Here is a 24,466-nt window from a genome sequence, read left to right on the forward strand (position 1 = left end):
AAGGTGCTGTATGTTGCGATAAGCTCTGGATCGATCAGCCGATCGATCCAGGCGAATTTCCAGAGCACAAAGGCGCTCTGGATCGATCCGTGGATCGATCCAAAGCCTCCCCGATCGATTGGGAGCAATCCAATCGATCGGGATCCGACCGTTGGCGCAGATAAAGGTCGTTGGCGTGTGTCTTCTTCGGTAGAACTTCTACTGTTCAATCACGATCTTCACCAACAACTCCACAGCTCTCACTAAGCTCTAGATCGCCAGTTCTTGAAGGTTCTTGGAGGTTCTTCCAAGTCAAGAAGCGAATCAAAAGCAAGAAGAAAAAGCTAGGGTTAGGGCTTTTGTACTCATTGTAAGCTTGTGCTTGTATTTCATTACATTTCCCTTTCTTCTTGTATTGAGAGTCTTGTAGGGCTTCTCCGCCTTTGGTAGTTACCATAAAGGAGTGTTTCATAGTGGAGGATGCATGAGTAGGTGTGGATCCTTGGACTAGTCACCTCTTGTGAGGTGGATATCAAGTAAACCATCCTTGTTAGCGTTGCGTGTTTTTGTTTCTTGTATTTCCGCTGCATATCTTTGAAGAAACAAGCAACGACGAGCACCTAACACGCGTAGAGCTATTCACCCCCCTCTAGCTACTTTTCGGTCCCAACAAGTCTTAGTGAGTGAAGCTAGGCAGAATGAAAGTCCTGGCAAGTGAAGCTAGGAAGATGAGAAGTCTTAGTGAGTGAAGCTAGGCAGAAGGAAAGTCCTGGTGAGTGAAGCCAGGCAGATGAGAAGTCCTAGTGAGTGAAGCTAGGCAGAAGAAAAGTCCTGGTGAGTGAAGCCAGGCAGATGTGAAGTCCTAGTGAGTGAAGCTAGGTAGAAGGGAAGTCCTGGTGAGCGAAGACAGGCAAGTGAAATCCAGGTGGATCAAGGTTGATCAGACACCTGGTGGAGATAAGTCCAAGTGGGTCAAGGATAACCGGACACTTGGCACAAGGAGAAAAGTCCAAGTGAGTCAAAGGGATTGACCGGACACTTGGTGAGGGAGTCCTAGCAGGTCGAGGGTGACCGAATGCTAGGCATGATGCACCAACAGGTCATTGTTGACCGGATGTTGGTTTAGGGGACTTTGGACTTGGTTTTGGGCAAAAACCATGAGCTGGATCGATCAGCCGATCGATTGGTTCATGCCCAATCGATCGGTTGATCGATTGGGTGAGTCCCCGCGACAAACCTCCTCCCAATCGATCAGTGGATCGATTGGGAGAAGCTCGTGATCGCACAGAATAGCTCTGGATCGATCGGCCGATCGATTCAGAGCCTCCAATCAATCAGCCGATTGATTGGGAGCTGCAATTTCGCGTGATAAGCTCTGGATCGATCGGACGATCGATCCAGGCAATTCCCAAGAGCACAGAGGCGCTCTGGATCGATCAGTCGATCTATCCAACGTCTCCCCAATCGATTGGGAGCAATCCAATCGATTGAGATTCGACCGTTGGCGTTAGATAAAGACGTTGGCGTGCGATTTCGTCGACAGAACTCTCAGCTTTCTTCTCCAGCGACACCAACGATTCCACAACTTCTCCACAGAGTTCTCACCGCCAGTTCTTGAAGATTCTTGGAGACTTGTGCTGGTACACGTCCAAGTCAAGAGGCGAGGAAGAAGTTAGAGTTAGAGTTTCTTGTGCAAACTTGTAAGATCTTATTGTATTTTGTTTCCCTTTCCTTTCTTCTTGTACTGAGAGCTTGTAAGGCTTCTCCGCCTTCGGTAGTTATCGAAAAGGAGTGTTTACATAGTGGATGGTGCGTGAGTGTGTGGATCCTTGGACTAGTCACCTTTTCTTGAGGTGGATACCAAGTAAATCCCTAGAGTTAGCGTTGTTGTGTTGTTTCTTGTATTTTCCGCTGCTATCATCTTGAAGAAACAATCAACGATGAGCACGAGATCGCGCCGAGCTATTCACCCCTCCCTTCTAGCTATATTTTTGGTTCAAACAGTTATGATTATGAGCATGTCATGCTATGGATAAGTTCATGCTAGTTTTACAAATTTGTGAGTTTATGTTTATGTCATGGCCCGTGTATGATTATGTACATGCTAGGTATACTCACATTATGTGAACTAATAAGTTTATGTACATACTAGTTTTTGCATAACGTCATGGCTAGTCTTAGTCGGTATGACAATCAAGAAGCTTATGTTATGAATAGATCATGCTAATAGATATGCTTACATGATAATTGAGCCTAAATGAAGAAGAATTAGACAACTCATGTTTTTCCCTTAGTACACATTATATGGAGTAATTTCTACACCTGATCATTTTGAACATGCTAAGTCATTAGACTTATAGTTCCAAAATTATTACAAGAGATGAGGTCCAGATTTCAGGAGGCCTTGACCCTTGAGCAGACTCGGACTGGTAGCAGCACAACTCGAAGACCTCCCCGTTGCATGTTTTCCGCATTAGCTAGTAGTTTATTTGGTAGTGAATAAAACTCGGGAGTTTGATGACATGTAATGATAACTATTAGTAGCATTCTATTTATTTTCTTTATTAGTATCATTTGGAGACGTCTACATATGTTGACTGAAAAAAAACTAGGGACGTTTCACTATGTGTTCGTCTATATATATATATATATACTCATGGAATTATATTATTAATTTGCTAATATCAATTGATTAATTATCTTTTGAGTACATACCCACTTTTCATTTGAAAAATTCTTCTATATTGGAAGAAGATATAAAAAGAAATTAAAAAAAAAGCAAAATATTTGAAATTTGTATTCGATTAATTACAACCAATGAAGAAGAAATCATTGAAGAAGGAGCAAAAATCCTTAAAGAAAAAATCATTCAAAAAATTCCTCAACGGTTATACAAACTAATTGAAGAGTTAAAAGCACTAGCATAGGATGAAAACGAAGAATATGAACATGAGCAACTAATGAAACAAGATCATAAAATTTGTACAAGAAAAGTCAGACGAGTGGTGATTTATATTGACTATAGCGCGAATCCCGAGACTACCGATGATGAAATATATGAGGGCTTTGATTATATCTATGCACTCAACATCAATTTGACTCAATATCAAGTGTAGTGTTTTTTTTTAACAAAAATTAGATTTTTCAAATACATTCATGTTCAAAAAATTATTACTCTCAATATACAATGTTAAATTGATGTTTGAGGGCATTGATATAATCATCAAAACTAGATGAAGACATAGAACTTAGTTCCATGTAATTCCAATCTCTCTAGGTCCATTAGCCGATTTTGACCAATTTCGAGCAAAATCAATAAATGGAGCTAGAGAGTTTGGAATGACATAAAATTGAGTTCTATGTGTTCCTTTAGTTCTTCTAATTATGTATATACTCTCGAATATCAATTTGACCTAATATATTGAGTACTGTAATTTTTTTTAACATAAAATAAATTTTTCAAGAACATTTATATTAAAAAAATCACTACTCTCAATATATTGTGCTAAATTGATATTTGAGGGTATATATATAATCAGGAGAACTAGATGAATATATAAAATCTAGTTTTATATTATTTCGAGTTCTCTGCGTCCATTAATTGATTTTGGCTGATTTAAGACAAAATCGATAGATGAACTTAGAGAGATTGGAATGTCATTAGATTCTATATATTCCTCTAGTTCTCCCTGATTATATTTATCTTCTCAAATATCAATTTGACCAAATATATTGAGTGCAGTGATTTTTTAACATGAATTAGATTTTTCGAACGTATTCGTTATCAAAAAATCGATACTCTTAATATATTGTGTCAAATTGATATTTAAGGGTATATATATAATCAGGAGAACTAGATGAATACATAGGATTTGATTTCATCCAAATTCTCTAGGTCCATTAACTAAGATTTTAACCAAAACTGACTGATAGTCTTAGAGAGCTCAGAATAATAAGAAATCAGGTTCTATATGTTCGTCTAATTTTTTAATTATATTAATGTCCTTAAATATCAATTTGACATCTTATATCTTATACCATACTAGACTTTATTTGTGTAGCTATAGATCTTCATTTAGGTTATTATGTAGTTTTTCCCCCCATATGGTTTAACATACAATAATTTAGTCAAATAAGTTTTTTTGGATGGACAATATGATGCAGTTTTTATTGTAGTTAGAGTTAGATACATCTATATAGGCAAGTAGTTAAGCTTATGGTTGAAGGATAAGATATGATGATCTTACAACAAAACCTAACATAACACTAATAATGGATGGTCTATATGCAAATGAGGCATTTATTGGATGACAACTATTGTGGTTGAGGTTTAACTTTCATGTTAATTTTACTACAGATGAGGCCTTTGACCCATTAAATTATATCGATCTTTTCACCTCAATAGTGCATTGGCCAAGTAACAAGTGTGATATGTCGAACATAATGTGCTCGGACCACCTTCAGTAGTTGTGCACGTGTTAGAGGCCATCCTAACACCACTTTCTACTACAAAATGAGAGAGTGCAGGGGTTCACGTTCATTAGATAAGTTCAAACACGTTCATTGATTAGTGGATTGCAATAGCAGATTGTATTCTCAGAGTGGTCCTTTTCTATATGCACGGCTTTTAGAGTTAGTCATTCCGTTGTTTTTAATTTGTGCTGTAGTTGTTGCATATTAATAATAATATACGACTGGAGTTTTGCCTATTTTCATTTCGTCATCTGATACATTCTTGCGAACTTAAATGTTGATAAATCTTATCTTATTTTTATGTTCCCTTTTTATCAATTTTGCATATTTGTGCTTACTTTATTAAGTATTGATTTTTATAAAAGAAAAAATTATTAAATTTAATTTTTTATTAAAATCTTTAATCGATAAAAAAATAGATGGATTAAATCATTTTTTTTTATAGTTGACACTAGGTGTCCAGCTTACGCCGACTAATCCTAGGATGATCGACCTAATTTCATGAAAATTTTCCACTGAACAAGGATAAATAGGGAAGCGTTTGCAGTGGACAGTCCATCAACCCAACGTTCTTAGGTCAACCGACCATTAAGAGAAATTCATCTGTCAATTTATCGAAGGTGGTATTTAATCCTTAGATGTCTGGAAATTGAGTAGATGCTTTGTTACTACAATGTTACCCTGGGAGCTAGATAAATTAAATCATTGAATATGAAAGGAGTGCATCGGATTAAAATTAGATTGAGTTTGAATTAAATTCGTTGGATACATATAGAAATAAGGATTATATGGGTTTAAATAAGATATTGATTTGGATTTGATTTTGTATAGCTGAATTAAATTTTAAATAGGTTAGGGTGTTGAGAAAATCTATCTCTCCTCTCTTTTACCATTTTCTCTTCCACGCGCACAACAGCCCCACTCCCACCACCTCATGCAGTCACGCTCCTCCACTCACCTCCCTTTTCTCTTCTTTTTCTCCTTTTCTCTATTTTCCCAACCGCAGCCTAGTGGATGCTCTCTTCTCCCTCTTCTCTAACAACAGTACCTTGCTATTTTTTTTCTTTTTCTAGCTGACCAATAGCAACCCTAGTGGTTGCCTTTCTTCTTCTCCAACCAGAGCAGCCATTGTTTTGCCCTTTTCTTGTCGCCGAAGCTAGCCTAGCCGAGACCGCCGGAAAAGAGAGTGGGATTTTTGTTGTTTATTTTTCTTTTCCTTGGCCAGTTCAAGCAAACCAGTAGTATTTCCTGTTTTTTTTTTTTTTTTTTTTTTTTTTTTGATTTACTTTGTTTCTCTTCTTCAGCCAATAGTGGGAAGAATAAGTCATTATAGTAGTTTTTGCAACCCATAACAAGAAGCCCCAACATTTATTTTGCCTAGCTTTTTCTTTTCTTCTCCCTAATTCTAGCTACAGCATTTTTTTTTTCTTTCCTTCATCTTCTCTGAAGGAAAGAAAAAAAAATGTTGTAGCTGGAATTAGGGAGAAGAAAAGAAAAGCTAGACAAAATAAATGTTGGGGCTTTTTTTTTTCCTTCATCTTCTCTAAGAAGGGGACCTTGGCGCAACGGTAAAGTTATTGCTTTGTGATAAAAAGGTCACGGGTTCGAATTCTGGAAACAACCTCTTGCAAAAAGCAAGATAAGACTGCGTACAATGAATCCTTCCTCAGAACTCCGCATAGCGGGAGCTTCATGCACCGGGCTGCCCTTTTCCTTCATCTTCTCTGACAACCCAACAACAACAATCTTTTATTCCTAAATTTTCATCTTCAATTCCACTCGAGCAAAGCATTTTGTATTCACAAAACACTTCTGTCATCCTTTGGCCGAAGGTATACATTTTATTTTATTTAGGTAGCTTAAATAAATTTGTGATTGGATATTAGTGATAGGTGTCATGTATTAATTGAAATTATATCAAGATAGCAGAATCAAGATTTGATTTGTAGTGTTACGATGTTATCCCATAGCATTTTGAGTATTTGAGTTATTTTCGTATTATATTTATAGATATAAGTTCGAGTGGAGCTCGGTGACCTCTCGAGATTCGAAGCTTTTACTATAAATAGAGGTGGGTCCATCTATCCTTTGACTTCCATATATTTGTCCTTGTACATAATTAAATAGATAAATTGGATTATATATATGCTTGTATAATTGTTTTCAAAAATAAGATTAAAATGATATTTAAAATAGTAAAATGAGTTTTAAAATAATTAAACCACTAGAGGGTAAATAAGAAAGGGCAGTGATCTTGCTTTGAGTCGTCGACGGGTGAGCCACCGGTGAGCTATCTTCTATGTTGACAAAGTTGTGGTGAGTTGGAGGAGGGTGAGGCCACCAGAGATGCCTACAAAGCTGAAGAAGGGAGTCATTGTGCTGTAAAGGCGGTCGAATCGTCTGGAGAACTTGCAAGTAGTAGAAGAGCGAAGGAGGGCCAGAATGGAGGCTGTGGGTGCCTTGGCTCATCTACTCCAACGCTCAAGTTAGTTTTCGACGAGGGAGAAAATGGAGAAGAAGAACAGTGCAGTGCAGGAGAGTAATGCGTATATGCGTATACTGGAAGTTGAAATATTACAACCAACTGACAGGGGATCACAAGGCTTTGGTTCCACAACTATACAGGTCTGTTCCAAATACAAAGCTAATCCTCAATGTTCTGGTTGTTACTATTGTTGCAGTGATGACGAATATGCACAAGAGTATGATTTTTTATGTTGCCAAAGAGCATCTGCACTCTAAGGGCAAGGCAATACGAATGGAGTCTTCACAAGAAAGTCTAAATGTCCTTAGCCGAAAGGCTAGGGATTATCGAGTTGCCCAACACAAATTCCATGAAGAAGAAGCTTATTTGAATCTTGTCGAAGGACCACAAACAATGGCCTCTTCAATATCTCACACAGCAAGAATGCTACAAGATTCAAGGGAATACCGACGGCAGTTACAAAGGCAACTTGATGAATTACCATAGTCATCAACAAAATTTTTATGTACGTTTACCAACTCTGATGATGACTATTTCGATTATTTGCAATATTTAGCGTCACAGGAAACGGCTACCGAGGTGTTTACCAATCCCTTTGCGGAAGTTGGTGGGGGGATCACTGATGCTGATGCTGATACTACTGATGATGCTACTGATGCTCCACCGCACCTGGTTGCTGCTGTCACAGAAGAATCAGAATGGATAACTAATTATCCCAAGTTAAAGGCTCTTACTGAACATATTTACTCAGAAGAAGCAAATTCTCAATACAGACCCCCAGCTGATGAAACTATGAATCCGGTAGGATTCCCTCAAAAGCCACCAGGACCTAAACCAGAGCCCATGAGTTATGTTCCTGAACCATCTATTAGACCCAGGAGGTTCACCAAACATGATACATCCGAATGGTGGAACTTGCCTTCTGCTCATCAGCAAACGGGTGCCATCTTAACATTGCCAACCCAGCTTAACAAGATTGATGATGTCCTCGTAAGATGGGAAGGTATAACAAAAAATATTGTAGCATTACAAAACTTCTCTGATGTGCAGGATAAAGTAGACTTTATTGAAAATCTACTTGGGGAAACCGAAAGACTAACTTGGATTCAATGGCGAATGGCTTATCCTACTGAATACCAGAAGCTTGTCAACTCTACTGATGGGAGGAATGGAACACAAAATATAATTTCCCAAATCAGAAGAATATTCTTACTTGAAGACCCTTTTCAGGGATCAACAGATATCCAAGATAGAGCATATCAAGACCTAGAAAGAATTTCCTGTACCCAGGTAAAAGATATAATCCCATTCATGAATGATTATATGAACCTGGCATCTAAAACAGGAAGGTTATTTATTGCTACTGAACTCTCTGAGAAGTTCTGGCTAAAGCTCCCTGGAGACCTGGGAAAAAGAGTAAAAGCAGCCTTCGAAGAAAAATACCAAGGTAGCACTATAGGGGTACATCCCAGAATAATATTCACCTATAGGTACCTTGAAGAAGAATGTAAAAAGGCAGCCTTCAGCAGGTCCCTTAAGGATCTATCATTTTGTAGTCAGATACCTATCCCTAGGTATTATCAAAAGACAGGCAAAAGATATGGAGCCAGGAAGTCTACTACATACAAAGGAAAGCCTCATGAATCCCATGCTCGAATAGAAAAGAAGAAACATTTAATTCGCAATAAGAAATGCAAATGCTTCTTATGTGGCGAGGAGGGGCATTTTGCAAGGGATTGTCCCAAAGAGTATAAGAATGTACGAAGAGTAGCCATGTTTGAAGGACTTGAGCTGCCTGATGACTTTGAAATAATGTCAGTACAAGAAGGCGATGACCAATTTGATGCTATCTATAGCATCTCTGAAGGGGAAGACCAGCCGGTACTTGCTCATGAACACCTATATGTTTTTATTGAACAAAGAAATTGTTACATGATAGGAAAAACGGGGAGCTGGCAACCTATGGTCCGAGTTACAAAAGAGCAGCATGACTGTCAGCATGTCTGGATAATAAATGATGAAATCCCTTCCCCATATGAAAGGTGCCACTGCTGTAAAAGGGAGACAATGAAGAAGCATCGAATGCATTGCCCGAGCTGCAAAATAACATCCTGTGGTATGTGCACTGATAATTATTTTGATATTACAATTCCAGTTCAACGAGAAACAGCTATTCCATACAATCCTGTGAATTTCATAAAAGAACATCAGGCATATGCTACTTGGGCGGAGGCTGAAATAGAAAGGCTAAGGCAGGAATTAGAGGCAAATAAATTATTGGCCAAAATCCAGCAAGAACAACTGATAAAAGAGTTCAAAATAAAGGAAGAAGAACTTATCAGAATAGCTTCAACAGACAAACTAGAAGTTGATACCGAAAATGAAGAATTTCGATTAAAAATTGAGGCTTTGGAATTAGAAAATCATGACCTCAGGAAGCAGTTACAGGAATACAGAGATGGAACTCATGTTTCTGATCCAGATGAAACTGAAGAAGGGATAAATGTTTTTATCACAGAAGGAAGGGAGAAGGTATTCTCAGCTGAAGAAACCACCCAGCCAAAGAAAAGAACAAATGGCTTATTCAATCTGAGTGTTGAGATCTATATTCCCGGAGTCAAGGAATTCAAAGCAAATGCTATTCTGGACACTGGTGCTACAACATGTTGTATTGACCAACAATCCATACCACCAGAAGCTATTGAAGGCAACACATTTGTGGTTAATTTCAGTGGTATTAATTCAAAAACAACAGCCACAAAGAAGCTGAAGTATGGTAACATGAAGATTGGGGAACATTCCTTCCGCATCCCCTATACATATGCTTTTCCCTTAACACTGGGGGGGGATATCAACATGATAATTGGCTGCAACTTCATCCGGTCCTTATATGGCGGCATCAGGATAGAAGGAGATGAGGTAACATTCTATAAAAATATAACAACTATCAAAACTCATCAAACTGTGACTGCAGCCCCAGCCATTGAAGAACTTGAACTAGAAGAAGAGGAATACTACCAAATCAAAGAACAAGTCTGTACCTGGCAAACTACTTCAAAGATTGAAGGCATAATACAGAAACTGACGGACACTGGTTACATCAGAAATGACCCCATGAAGTATTGGCAGCAAAACTAGATCAAGTGCAAATTGGATATTAAAAACCCAGATTTGGTAATTGAAGATCGGCCGCTGAAACATGTCACTCCTCAGATGCAGGACTCCTTTCAAAAACATATAAAAGCACTACTGGATTTAAAGGTCATTAGGCCATCCAAGAGCAGGCACAGGACAACGGCGATAATAGTTCACTCAGGAACTACCATTGACCCGGCAACCAAGCAAGAAATTAAAGGAAAAGAGCGCATGATTTTTAATTACAAGAGGCTGAATGACAACACTCATAAAGACCAGTACAGCTTACCTGGTATAAACACAATTATTAAGCGAATCGGAGGAAGTAGCATTTACTCAAAATTTGATTTAAAATCCGGATTCCACCAAGTTGCTATGGACCCCGAGTCAGTAGAATGGACCGCCTTTTGGGTTCCTAATGGGTTATATGAATGGTTAGTAATGCCATTCGGACTGAAAAATGCTCCAGCCATCTTTCAAAAGAAGATGGACAACTGTTTCAAAGGTACGGAAAATTTCATTGCCGTTTATATTGATGATATCTTGGTATTCTCAAAAACTGAACAGGAGCACAGAGAGCATTTGGAGGTTATGTTAAAAATTTGCCAGAAGAACGGACTTATTCTAAGTCCTACTAAGATGAAGATAGGAACCCCCGTTGTGGAATTCCTTGGTGCGACAATTGGGCCTTCCACTATCAAGCTACAGACTCACATCATCTCCAAAATTATTGATTTCAAGGAGTCGGAGCTGGAAACACTTAAGGGCCTACGATCTTGGTTAGACCTTCTTAATTATGCTCGTAGCTATATCCCTAACCTTGGCAGATTATTGGGACCCCTCTACTCTAAAACCAGTCCAACCGGGGAAAGAAGGATGAATTCACAAGACTGGAGTTTGGTTCGAAAGATCAAAAGAATAATCTCTGACCTCCCAGATCTTGCAATCCCTCCTGAAGAATGTTTTATTATTCTGGAGACTGATGGATGCATGGAGGGATGGGGCGACATTTGTAAATGGAAGAAGAAGAAAGAGGACCCACGAACTGAAGAAAAAATCTGTGCATATGCTAGCGAGAAGTATTCTCCTCTGAAATCAACAATTGATGTCGAAATTCATGCTGTGATGAACAGCCTGAGCAGCTTCAAAATTTATTACCTTGACAAGAAGGAGCTTATCCTCAGAACTGATTGCCAAGCAATTATAAGTTTCTTCAACAAGTCTGCTCAAAATAAGCCCTCAAGAGTCCAATGGTTATCTTTTACAGATTATATTACCGGACTAGGAATCGACATACAATTCTAACATATTGATGGTAAGGATAATACACTTGCTGACGCCTTATCACGACTTATCTGTTCTCTTACAGGCCCATGGCTACCTCAAGAAGAAGACTATTTAGCCTTAGCCCAAATGGAGGAAACAATGATCCAGCTAGTGAGGAAGCCCAATACCAAGGCATCCCAGCACTTGAAGGACCTTATCAGTTACTGGATCAGTATGAAGAACTCAGCAGGAGTAGGATGCCAAATCCAAGGATCTTTGGGCCACAAGAAAAGGATCTCCGAGCCCACCTTGAAGATATCGAGTGGACAGCATCACGTCGCGTCCTCAGCAGTATTTGGGAGCTCAAGCTTATCAACAATGCCAAAGAAGCAGAATTTACCTACCGCGGACAACTCAGAAGTGGCCTCTATTTTCAAGATTCCCTTCCTGAAGTGACAAAAGCTAAAGAAGAATTATTGGACCTCTTCATTAAAGCTCAAAACATCATTCAGCGAATAAGGGACACGCCACCATAAGGAAGCATGATGGACCCATAAATCCAAAGAAAGCAGATACGATAGTACTCTGCTAGTTATCTTTATTTCTAGCCTTTAGCTTTATAGCCTTACTTTCGGCTGCTTTATTCTAAAGACAAATGGACTGAGCCTCGGGGAGCCTTCCACTACTCTAAAGATAAAGATGCCTTGTCAGATCACACTAGGTATGCGTGTAAAGGGCTAGATATAGGTAGATTTGCTTGAATGAAGATGGGGCCCAATGAGCACCTTGTTCAGCATTTCATACCTCTATATAAGTCCTTAGATAAGCTCATTGCAGAACAAAAGTCGAGACACCGACACAAGTTCTACTCTGAGATCTCCTAAGATTGTAAGTTCTTAAGTTCCTAAGCTTTTAATCAAAGTCTTTGCAATTTTTAGTTCTTTTTACAACTTTCTGTTGAGGAACTTGAATGCATATTCTTGTTGTTAATAACTTTCTTTCTCGAGAGACTATAACACATGCTTTGTCTATAGCAATATCATATCCTGCAGCTCCGGGGCTTCTCCTTATTGGTAGTGCCGCCGCTGCTGATATTCTTTTTACTAATAATTCCTCCTTTTCTTTTTCTGTTTCAGTAAATACGACAATTATGTGATTTGTAATTTCTTCTTCATCAGATGGTATCTCTTCATCTCGTGCGTTATATACTGGAGGTAAGCTTTGGTTACCGTATCCATGATAATTAGGGCCGGTGGAGGCGGCAGAGTGGGAGGGGCGCGTGGTATGAGGAAGAGGTGCGACGATGGAGTGTGGTCGGTGGCAATGGAGGAGAGGAATCAAAGGAAATGATGGCGGCATCCCCCAGAAAGAAAGTTTTAAGAACTTGAATGCATATTCCTGTTGTTAATAACTTTCTTTCTCGAGAGACTATAACACATGCTTTGTCTATAGCAATATCATATCCTGCAGCTCCGGGGCTTCTCCTTATTGGTAGTGTCGTTGCTGCTGATATTCTTTTTACTAATAATTCCTCCTTTTCTTTTTCTGTTTCAGTAAATACGGTAATTATGTGATTTGTAATTTCTTCTTCATCAGATGGTATCTCTTCATCTCGTGCGTTATATACTGGAGGATTTGTTGTTGCAGCTGCCTGATAATTATTAAAGCTGATAGAAATTCTTCCATCTAGGAGGTTTCGTGTATTTACCTCTGTTGGCTGCATAGGTATGTTTACTGTTGATTGTCTGATCATCCAGTTCTGGCCTAGGATATCTCTTGTATTATAGCTCCTTCCAGGAAGTGCCCTTACTCCATGGCTTGCCAAGTAGTCAACAACATTCTGTACTTCGTATGCAAATCCAACATTTGGAGTATTGGATAATCGGCCAACTAGTCCTCTGGTAACAAGGATATTTGCTTCACCATTTTGCCAATTCTCATATCCCCTGGCCAAGAATGATACCTGTATATTTCTATAGAAATCAGGAATAGTTAGCATTGTATCAGGTATCACGTATACCAATTGTGTTCCTCGTGTGAGGTCAATCTCCATAATAGCAAAGATTGACTGATCTCCTTGCCAGAGGTTGTCTCGAAATACTACAAGGAGTATAGTTCCTTCTTCTTGTCTATGGAGAATTTGGATTCGGACTTGAATTATTCCCATATGTAGGAATCTCATTCTACTTCTTTGTAACTGTTGGAAACTTTCTTCTTGAATAAAAGCTCGGTCAACTTGGTTGTTTGTAACCAGGACTGCTTCCTCTGATCTATGAATATAGACACGATGATGAGCATCATCTTGTCTAGAATGATACAGGACCTCTGCAGGTACTAGGGAAGCTCGTTGTTGCATAGATAATTGTAGCTGTGTTTGAAGGTCCAATTGTTGTTCCAGAGTGTAATTGTACGCTCCTTGACCTCGAATTCGTCTGGCTATTCTCTGCAAGGCTCTTTGGGCATTATACCTCCTCCTTTGATGTTGTCGGTAGTCACGTAGCTGGTCATCAAATAATGGAGTATTTTCTGTATTTGTTCTTGTTGTGACTGGGGGATTTTGAGTTCTTGTCATCATTCTTTTTGATGTTTTTGGACTTCCTTCAGGATGTCGTAAGGGTCTTTGAATACTAGAAGCTTGCCTTTGCCTTCTTTAGGTTTTTCCTGGACAGATAAATTTTTAATTTTATCTGATAAGCTTTGGATTACCTCGTCAGGCAAAGATGCTGGAGTTGCAGCTTTCACTTCAGGCTTCTTAATTCTTTCGTCAAGGTTTTCTAGCTTTTCAAGGATCGTCACTAACAGTTGTATTTGAGTGTTAGCTTGCTTGATGGCCGCAACAGATCCTTTTATAGCGCCTTGATATTCAGCTGGTCTAAGAAAACCAAGGGCTGGTGCTTCAATTCCTTCGGTTGCTTGAAGAGCTTCTCTATAGCTAGTTGTTGCTTGGGTATTAATATAGCTCATGCGTTGACCCAAGTTTCTACTTTGTGAAGAAGCCTTTCTATCCTCTCAAGTTTTTTGTTCAAATTCTCAGGGAGTTTTGGTTGTTCAATTATATTAGTGACTGCCCTTTTGAGTTGTCTCTCAATTAATGGTTGCTGGGATAAGACTACTTCAGTGAGAGAAATTAAGGATTTTCTTAGTTCTAGGTTTTGACCTTTTAGTTCTTCAATTTCCTCTTGTATTTTCTTAAAATTTTTAAGATGAACTCTGCAAGAGAGACAAAGTCGGTCATAAACTACTGCTAAGTTGTGAGCTAGTTCTTTTACCGTTGGCTTAGTTTCTGCAAGATCAAGATATTCAAGGTTTGAGGTATGGGCTTTTGAATACCATTCCTGAATCTTTTCTTCCCAAAGTTTAGACATAAAACATTTATAACTTCTTTCCTCCTCTAATTCTTCCTCTAAATCTTATGCTTACAGCTTAGAGGGTTCTAAAGGTTTTCTTGCTCATACAGATGTGCCCTTGGTCTTACCCTTGTTGCCAAGTTAGGATTTGTCCTTTTGCAATCCACCAGTCATTCCCTGGTCGCCTTATCACAATACTGATAAGCTTTGGTTACAGTATCCATGATAATTAGGGCCGGTGGAGGCGGCAGAGTGGGAGGGGCGCGTGGTATGAGGAAGAGGTGCGACGATGGAGTGTGGTCGGTGGCAATGGAGGAGAGGAAGCAAAGGAAATGATGGCGGCATCCCCCAGAAAGAAGGGGGTGGGGGGGAGGGAGCTGTACACCCCCTCTACATGGGGCCCCTTACCCTCCACACCGGGTAGCTTGACACACGAAGCTCCCAATGTGAGGTTCCGGGGAAGGGTTTATTGTACGCAGTCGTACCATACTTGCAATAGGTTATTTCCGAGACTCGAACCCATACGACAATTTTACTGTTGCATAAGGCTCCCCCTCACTAGAGGGTAAATGATAAATTAAGATGAGAAGGATTGCTTTAAAAATTAAAATGGATATTCTGAAGTGCTCTTTTTAAAATTTACTTGACCTTCCATACTTTTGATAGTTCTTAATGTTGATACTTGTAGCTTCATGTTTTATAACTTTTACCTGAGAACCTTATGATAATTGATACGATATGGGAAGCTTCCATGCGCCCCCAAGGGTCAAGCATCATGCTTAGGTGGAAGTCAAGGTCAAGATAATCAATGTAGGGTAGATCTGCTCCGATAACCCTCTTTAACCCTGATCGGACGAGCTTTGCCTCTCAGCCCTGGTTGGTCCCACAGATCAGGCTTGCTCCTCTTAGCCTCGATCAGGCGCGCACCTCTCACACCGGTTGGGCCTATTGATTGGGCGCGTTCCACTTCTCGATCGGAAGAGCTGATCAGATGCGGTCCGCTCCTCTCGGGTCAATCCCACTGATCGGATGCGCTTCGCTACTCTCGGTCGGTCTTACCGAGCGAAGCGCTTCACTATTCTCCAGTTGGTTCAACTAATTGGGGGAGCACCTCTTGCACCGACTTGGCTTGCCCTGCTCATCTCCACTTAAACTTGATGGTCCAACGCTCTTCCACTTAACAGGCCCCGACCTCCAACCCAATTGTCTCACAACCTAAGGGCCTTATGGGCTAGCCCACCATAGAGAATAGTGCCTGCGCTGATACAACATGTGGTTTGTCAAAGCACGTGGGGTATCATCTCCCGTATTTTGACTCACATGATACTGGTAGATACGATGAAATATTCCCTTTACCACAATATGATGTGTCACATTAATAATTAATACACAATTAATACATAGGAGAGAGATAGATATTCAGTGGTAGTGTTATAAAGGCGTTCGCGCATGCGGACAGAGATATGCTTTTCCATCTATTCACCATTTCATATGCACATTGCTGTTCATCCTCTCTGTTTTCTCCACATCTCCTGCCAAAACTTAGTTGAGCTTCAGGTAGCAACGCTGGGGCACCCTTGGCTATCATTCTAACTCTCTTTTTCTCCTTTTTTCTCCCTATTAGGTTTGACATATTCTCCGGCAGACTCCCTTCTCATAACACTCAGCGACTCGTGTCAACATCACCTCTAGCTATTCGGTGATTCGTCCTTCAAGAATCTTGGAAAAATAATACTTAAAGGAATTAAATAATCCCTTTTTCTCTTTCTCACTGTTTTGTTTTAAATTTGTAAATAATACTCTTTGATTTCAAACTGTCATGAAAATTTCTGGGCAATAAGTTCAGGTATATATATATCTATATATATGACTCTAGAAGTATGCATATTTTGTATTGAAATTTTTTAGTGATATTTAGTGCTCAACTCAGGAAAACTCATGGTTCCACTATTGAGGAAACACATGAACCACCAACGACCTTCTAAGCGGCATGGTGTTCCAATTCTCCGTCCCTTTCTTGGATTCTCTTCCTTTGCTCGTACTACTTTATTCAGCCGCTCTGCCCCTGCTTATTCGCTTTCCGCCTTCACTAAATCACCAGGTTTTGTCACTTCTTCCCTCTGTCTTTTCCATTTTTTTTTCTGACATCATCTCATTTTCTAAGACTCCGTTCCTGAGCCAAAACCCACTAAATGTCTTTAACATGTCAAATTAGAAGTAGTAGATGAAGTCGAGGAACAAGAAGTAAGAGAACTGCTTCTGCATGTTTTACATCCTAATTTATTATGATTTGGAGCTAACACTTGATATTGTCCGTGCTTGGAAAGGTTGACATGGTACATGCAGATTTTGGGTTCTTTGACCCCAAGCTGGGGGATTTCAGTGGGGTGAAGCTCCTTCTTCACAATTACCTCGACAACAAGCCATGGACCTCAGTGGTTTTGTGGATTTGATCTTGGAGCAGACGACTGTTGGTACAGTTGTCAAATTGGATGAGCAAGATGAAGTAGGACATACAGACAATGATGATGATGATGATGCAGGACCTTTTGGTGTTATCACTGCTCTTAATCTGCAAAGATACCAGGTCATATTTAGTAAACCTATGTTACCTTTTGCTTTGCTCATTTTTTGTACTGCAATCTGATGTTTTATTACTCCCAGCATCACAGATGCATTAAGGAACTCCCAGAGTTCTTGCTTGAAGAATGTACTGAGGAAACCACAAAGAAAAAGCTGAAGACATATTTGGAACGACAAGAAGGTGATGTGGGCCTTTTAGTTTCTCAACGCTTTGTCAACTGCCCCTACCAGTTAGTGCCTCTATTGTATGATGCATTGTTTGATGAGATAGCATGGGCAACTGAAGATGAGGTCAAGTAACAAACGGCTGTACATTGTTTAAAATATCTTTAAAATTACATTTGTCTTTTTGTTATTTATACTTCTACTTGTTTCCTTCAGCCAATGCAGGAGCTTAGGGGCTCCTTCTGTTTCAAGTATTATGTGTTGGTTACTAGAATTTTTGAGGTAGATTGATTGCCTTATTTTTGAATATAAAGATTGATTGTCGTGTTAGTTTGCATTATCATTTTTGGTGGTTGGTCGTCAATAATTGTAGCCAAGATAAAGAATAATTAGTGTGTTTTTTCTCATGAAGTAGTAACAGCTACGGTCATTGTTAGTGATGCCTCACAAGTGTACACAAGCCACTATTTTCTTTGGATCTTCTCAATAGCCATATGTTTTATTTCATGCCATTTCCAGAATGATTTTTAGCTTCTTTTTTTGTTCTCAACCTCAGAGCAAAACCATCAACCAAAGCAAGGCAAACTTGAAGGGTGATGATGATTTTAGTGGTACTATGGCAGTAAGTTAAATTGCAAAGTTTACTGCCAAAATCTCTCACATTCTCTCTCTCTCGATTCATTTACTTTTGCATTGCGTGCTGTGAGGCTGTCCCCCAGTAAGGTATGCATGGTGTTTCGTTGCATTGAACCATTACTCGTTTTTACTAAGCATTTAACAATATGAAAATGTTTTCAATGTTCTATATTTTACTGGCATTTGGTGGATATATGCTACTCTATATTCCATATTAGCATTGTCACTTTATCTTATGATACCTAGCAATCAGTTAATATCACATAATGCATTTCTGACAAAGAAAAACAAATTTAATAAACTTTGCTCTTTTAGTATTTCGAGTGTCTTATCATCTAAGTCTATTCAAATTTTAAAGGTTAAGTAAGAAGGTTTTATATTGCTCCATTTTGTGATGACAGATACAAAAAGTTTGTTCTATACTACAGATGAAGAACTACAAGGAGAAGGGGCTGGCCATGGTTATAGATGCTAGCGAAGTTTCTAAGTTTCGAGAGAAGTTGAACTGTTTACTGACTGAATGTTGACACTCGCAAGAACTAGGCCCACATCAAAATCTGTCCAACTATTTATAATTTTCCTTAAGCAGGTAAACCAATTTGCAGTTTATCCAGCCTAGCATGGCAAATCAGTTGAAGATTTTTGTGGCCCTGGTCAACATCGCACTCCTTTTCTGACATTTATCCATGCAGCAGTGATGGGCTTTTTAATCTGTTTCTTTCAGATTGACAGTTTTTTTCTTAATTTTCAAAAACAAAATTGTAATGTTTATCTGTTCCAGATCAGAAGTTTTTTTTCCCATTATCCATTTCTTGTTTACCTTTGCAAAATGGATTTTGTACCTGTCTTGTGATAGTAGGGGATTTGTTCGTTTGCAAATTTTTGAGCTGGAATTCTCCTTTTGCCTCTCGAGTTCTCCTCGTTTCTTCTCGCCGAGTAAAGTTGATAACGCTAAATACAATTCGATAAGATACTCTGTTTTGAATGGATTTTTAAAATGATCGTTGGAGAAAACTTAAAAATGACAAATAAATGTAACATTCGGTTTTGAGGTCTTGTCAAATTTACTTTGAGTAGTGTTGCCAAACCATTTAATGGCTCGAAGACGATAATTTAATTTGTTGTATTCGCGTTCGATCATTCATTCGGGCACTAAATCAAACAGCTCAGGTAGCTCACCAAGGAGGGCATATATACATAGTCTTGTACTTGCTTCTTCCATGGCCGCTGTGCAATCCGATCCCAATCATCCTTCTTCCAGTGTGGCTCTGTACTTTCATGTCCGCCTGCCAGAGTTGGCCTACCATTCCCATCTTCTCGCTGCAGCTCAATTCAAGCAAGATCCAGTGCTCTCCTCCCACCTAACGTTACTGCTGATTGAATCCGTCGCCTTGGCTTCTTCTACACTCATGCGCATGGGCGTGGGGCGAGCGTAATTAACGCCGTCCACCATGGCTGTGGTAATCGATCGCCTCCATTACTGCGCTTCTTACCCCCAACTGCCTTCTTCAATGAATGAATAATTGGATCGCCGAGACGGCCGGCATCCGAATGTGCGTCGAGCAAGCGCATCGATGGAAGGAAATAAAAGATGTGCTGAGAAGTGAACGATGAAATCTTGGTTTTATGAAGATAAGGAAGCGCCTTGGAAGAAATTTGCTTACTTCATGTTGAGGGTGACCACACGCACTTAAATATTCATCTTCCTTACAATACAATTGGGATTTTTAATGTATATATTGATCTTCTAATAATCGAGAATTTTCTCAATATGTATGTGTGCTATATCAAAAAGGAGCTTCTATTTGCTCATGTAGTACCATTACTAATATTCGATATCCATCTTGTAGACTACATACATTCTTCACTCACTATCCACCAAAATTCCCATAGAGATAAATGTCCTATTCTTTAGACACGAGTCTAAATATAGTTAAATCGAGCCGAGTCGAGCTGAGCTTATAAAACCTAGAGTATAAATGGGCAACACAATGTAATCCCATGATGCCTTCATGTGTTGTGTTGCTGCGCACCATCAAGGCCTTCACTTTTTTTTTCCTTCAAAACTTTTACTGCGGTCCCTCTCGTTTATTTATCTCTATCATTATACCTTTGCCCTTTTGTCTAAGTCCGACTTTAAATGCCCCGTTACTGCTATATATAAGCTTCCCTTTTCCTTTTCACCATCAAAGACCTTTAAATGATTGAGACAGGTCCTCTTATGTAATAACTTCTTGGCCTCTTTCTCACAACGACCACTAAAAAGAGATGACAATTTCACCTGAGATATAGAATTCTATCGACGAAACCATTAAATCCGACCGACTCATCGACCGACCACCTTGACGGTTCGCCTAGCTCGACTGCCCCAACTTATTGAACTTGCTTATTCGACACAATTATAAGATTCCTAACAAAAATTGACATCCGTATCGATCATATTTCCCAACCTTTTCTTTTTGTGATTTTTTGGACAAAAACTTGCTAATCAGTCCTCGTCATAATGCCGTTCTCCCACAGTGATCCATTGATTCTTGTTCATATTTACGTGCCAATTGGTCCACATTCACCTCGTCTGCTTTAACTAATATGATTAGGTTGTGGTCCATAAAAGGCCAACCCGACATGCCCAATTCTATCGCTAATTTATACCATCAGACACGAAATATGGCCATCCCCACCACATCATCTTAACATTTATTCGGTCCCCCATGAATTGATACCTCAAAGCCACACCATCCGATCCAAATCGGACGACCCGTGTGTCATTTCTCCGGCACGTAACGAAATTATTTTCATTCTCAACCTTCCATTTTTTCCCCTCCTCTATCGAACCTAATTTGTTCCTTTTAACCCCTCACGGAATTGATCATTGTCAAACATCTATATTCTCTCAAATTTTGAAGAAAGAAATAACATCCTTTTTTTTAGAAATAAGGGAAAGAAACTTTTTTCCTTCAACTAGTATAGGAATCTAATCAAAGGAATGGATTCGGGGCGCATAAGTTCTTTATTTAACATTTTGAAGGGATGCTTTTATCTTTTATTCTAGTAAGCATATGACGTGTACAAAAGTAATATTTGAAAAGCGATAAAATATAAATTAAAATATCAACCTTCACGTAAGTAAGTACCATATAGTTGTGTGTATGTCTATGTGTCTGGAGTATCAAAAACTTATAAAACATAACCATAACTAAGGTTGTATAAAGATTCGTTTAGTTTACAAATTCATACCAAGGAAAGTTCCCTTGATGTAAGCTAGCAAATGTGATTGCACAAAATAATTTTGATTCACAACTTTTAGTATCTTCTACAAGTTGTTGGAGCAATGGAGCAATAATTTGACCCTCCAATGGATAACCAAGAAATTTAAAGTTCGAGTTTCAGCTATGACGTGTAGAGATTTTTCCTCTAGTGAAAAATGGACCAATAACCTTTTAAGATCAAAGTTGTTCATTGTCACTAAGAATTGAAAATTTTCATACATTATTTCATCTTCTATCTATTGAATAGTGTATTTGAAAAAACAACTTTAACAATAGCATGGTCTTCTTTTTTCAATCTTAAAGATATACTTTAGTATGCCTAGTATCTAACTAATCTCAATCTACTAGGACTTTGTACTTATCTAATCTTAGTTCAACTTTGACCTAGTAGAATCTCTACTTGCCCAACTTCAAGTCAATCTTGATCCACTAGAACCTTCCTTTGGCTAGAGTTTTAGGATTTGACTATAGTTCACTCTTTTAGGATTTCAATATCTACTAAGAATACAGTCACTTTTAATTTGTCTAGACTTCAATTCTCTTGATCTAACCCACATAGATTTATTGTCAACTAAGTGTTTGATTAATCTTGATTAAAAATTATTAGGACCAAAAGAATTCATATATCTCTACAATGGTATAGTCCACTTTAAATCTAAGTCCTCATGAATTTATTTTTTGACTCTACCCAAAAGATCTCATACCAATGGAGATATTTTTATCTTTAAAAATCATAATCTTTTCTATATATTTTTAATGTGAGACTTTTATTATATTCTAAACAATCCTCCATTTAAAGGAAGGACCACCATTATGGTGGAGATGGAGGATACAGTTCCTTGTTCCGCGCAAAAATAGCTTCTGCTTGAATTCTTAGATCCGCCACTACATTCGGTCACTCTTAACCTGCTCCAAGCCTCCCCTCAAGTATCTGATTACTCTTGACCTGCTCTTGGTCTCTCCTCAACCTCATTTAAGACCACCTCATGTGACATCTGATTTAAATCATGACTCTTATACTATTTGTCAGGACCAAAATAATTCATGTATTTTCATAATGATATTATATTGTCCACTTTAGACTTAAACCTTTATGATTTTATTTTTAGGTTGTATCGAAAATGTCTTATACTAGTAGAATCTTTTTTCTGTATTTGATTGTATTCCCAACAAAAAAATATATAGATTTTATCAACCTTAACCTATTTCTTAACCTACTTGATATTATTTTTTAACATATTTATTTTACTAGGCTCAAACTTGTGACCATAAGGTTGATAGTCTTGCATTCTATTGATTGTGTTAGACAATATATTACTCAAAACACATATATTGTTCAAACACAAGATATCATTCTACCAAACTATGGTCAAATCAGACCCAAAGAGAGAGGGCAGCTATAGAAATGTATGGTGCGTAAGAAAAGATGACCAGAGGGCATCAATGAAGAGAGGACAATAGACAACTAGGGAATGTAAAATATAGCACTAGCTAGAGTTACATTGTTGTATAAGTCGAATCTATGGCAACATACAATGCATCATCTTAAATGCCAAAATCAACCCACGATACTTCGAAATTTTGTAAAAGCAATTCAATCATAATAGGTCCCTCATAAATGCCTAAATAATCAATCACATATTGTAAAGGAAACCATTTTGTGATAGTCACTCATAATGTAATTAACTTGAAACTATAGTAAATGTCATTGTAACTTGCCACGAGAGATGCCCTTTTTTAAAATGTCAGTGGTTGATTTGCGCATGCTCAGCTTGTCATATTCATTTTAACTAGCCCACCCAACCATTTGTCCAATTTGATTGTTGGTGCTCAATCCTCTCAGTCTAACCTAGTTGGTTTGACTAACTCACCTGACTAATTAGTTTGCCTACTTCAGTCCTATCATATATACTAAAATAATTTATCGATATATGTTAATATTTGATATACATGAAAAGAATATTTATGCCTCTTAAAGCTAGCTATGAATGGAATAAATCACTCCTTAAAATGGATCTTTTCATTCATTTTTTGTCTATCGAACCATAGAGGAAATGAACTAATTCAAATTTCATTTTTGTTCCACCCTTAAATTGCCCATTAAATCATTCTCCTTTTCCCTAATTTTAGGACAACTACTTTCAATTATATATTAATTATTGGACTACAATCACTAAGAGTTATTGGTATTTTTTGGTATTTTTTTTAAAAAATAAAATGAATATAATAAGATGTAATGAGATAATTATTAAGATAAAAGATGACGAGTTGAGAGTTTTATATATTTATGATTTTTTTTTAATAAAAAGATAAAGAGATCGAGAGAAATATCTTATATAGAATACAATTAGGATGGTTAAAATGAAGAAAAATATAGAATATTCTATGTGATCGTAAATATATCTAAAACTTTAAAAAAAGTTCTATAAAATGACAGATAGACTTATTATGTTATATGTAATTGAATATTGTGCTATGATTTGAGTATATGTGCAGAAGATAAGAATTATAAAGATGAGGATATTAAGATAGATGAATGAATATACGAGCATGGATAGGATAATAAATAAAAATATTAGAAAAAAAATCAGGATTACATATAGAGAAAAAACTCCGAGAGATACGTTTAAGATGATACAAATATGTACTTAAATAACCACTAATGTTCTATAAATATGTACATCTAACGAGAAAAGAGGAAGATTAAAAAAAACTTAGTTAGCAATAATAAAATAAAATTTATTTAAATATAGACAATGATATAGTAGGAAATTGAGTCTAATGGCGAAAAATAATCCATATAGTTGATATCCAACTAGTGAAATAATGCTTAGTTGTTGTTGGATTATTTATGGAGTTCAGATTCTTTGGTCCGCAATTCCTGGTCTCTTTCTAGTCCTTTTCATAATTCACATATCGGATCACGATCGGAATTCAGCCAAAATTAGCTACGATTTGCCTAAGTTCATCTTTTCATCCAGGTTATAATTTAGATTGAGTCAGGCGGTCGGAGGCTGTTGATGATGGGTGAATTATATGACACCGAGCATGGGGGCAACCCATCCATCGCCGACTTACCTCTAACCGTCTGACTCGACCCAAACTACAATCTGGATGAGAAGATGAAT

At 38.1% G+C, this 24,466-nt stretch overlaps 1 pseudogene; it reads left to right on the plus strand.

Annotated features, from left to right (window-relative positions):
• Positions 1–16,610: 16,610 nt before the first annotated feature.
• Positions 16,611–18,934, plus strand: LOC122014256 (annotated as a pseudogene).
• Positions 18,935–24,466: the final 5,532 nt, after the last annotated feature.

The sequence above is a fragment of the Zingiber officinale genome, chromosome 8B, assembly GCF_018446385.1.
Source record: "Zingiber officinale cultivar Zhangliang chromosome 8B, Zo_v1.1, whole genome shotgun sequence".
Taxonomy (NCBI): Eukaryota; Viridiplantae; Streptophyta; class Magnoliopsida; order Zingiberales; family Zingiberaceae; genus Zingiber; species Zingiber officinale.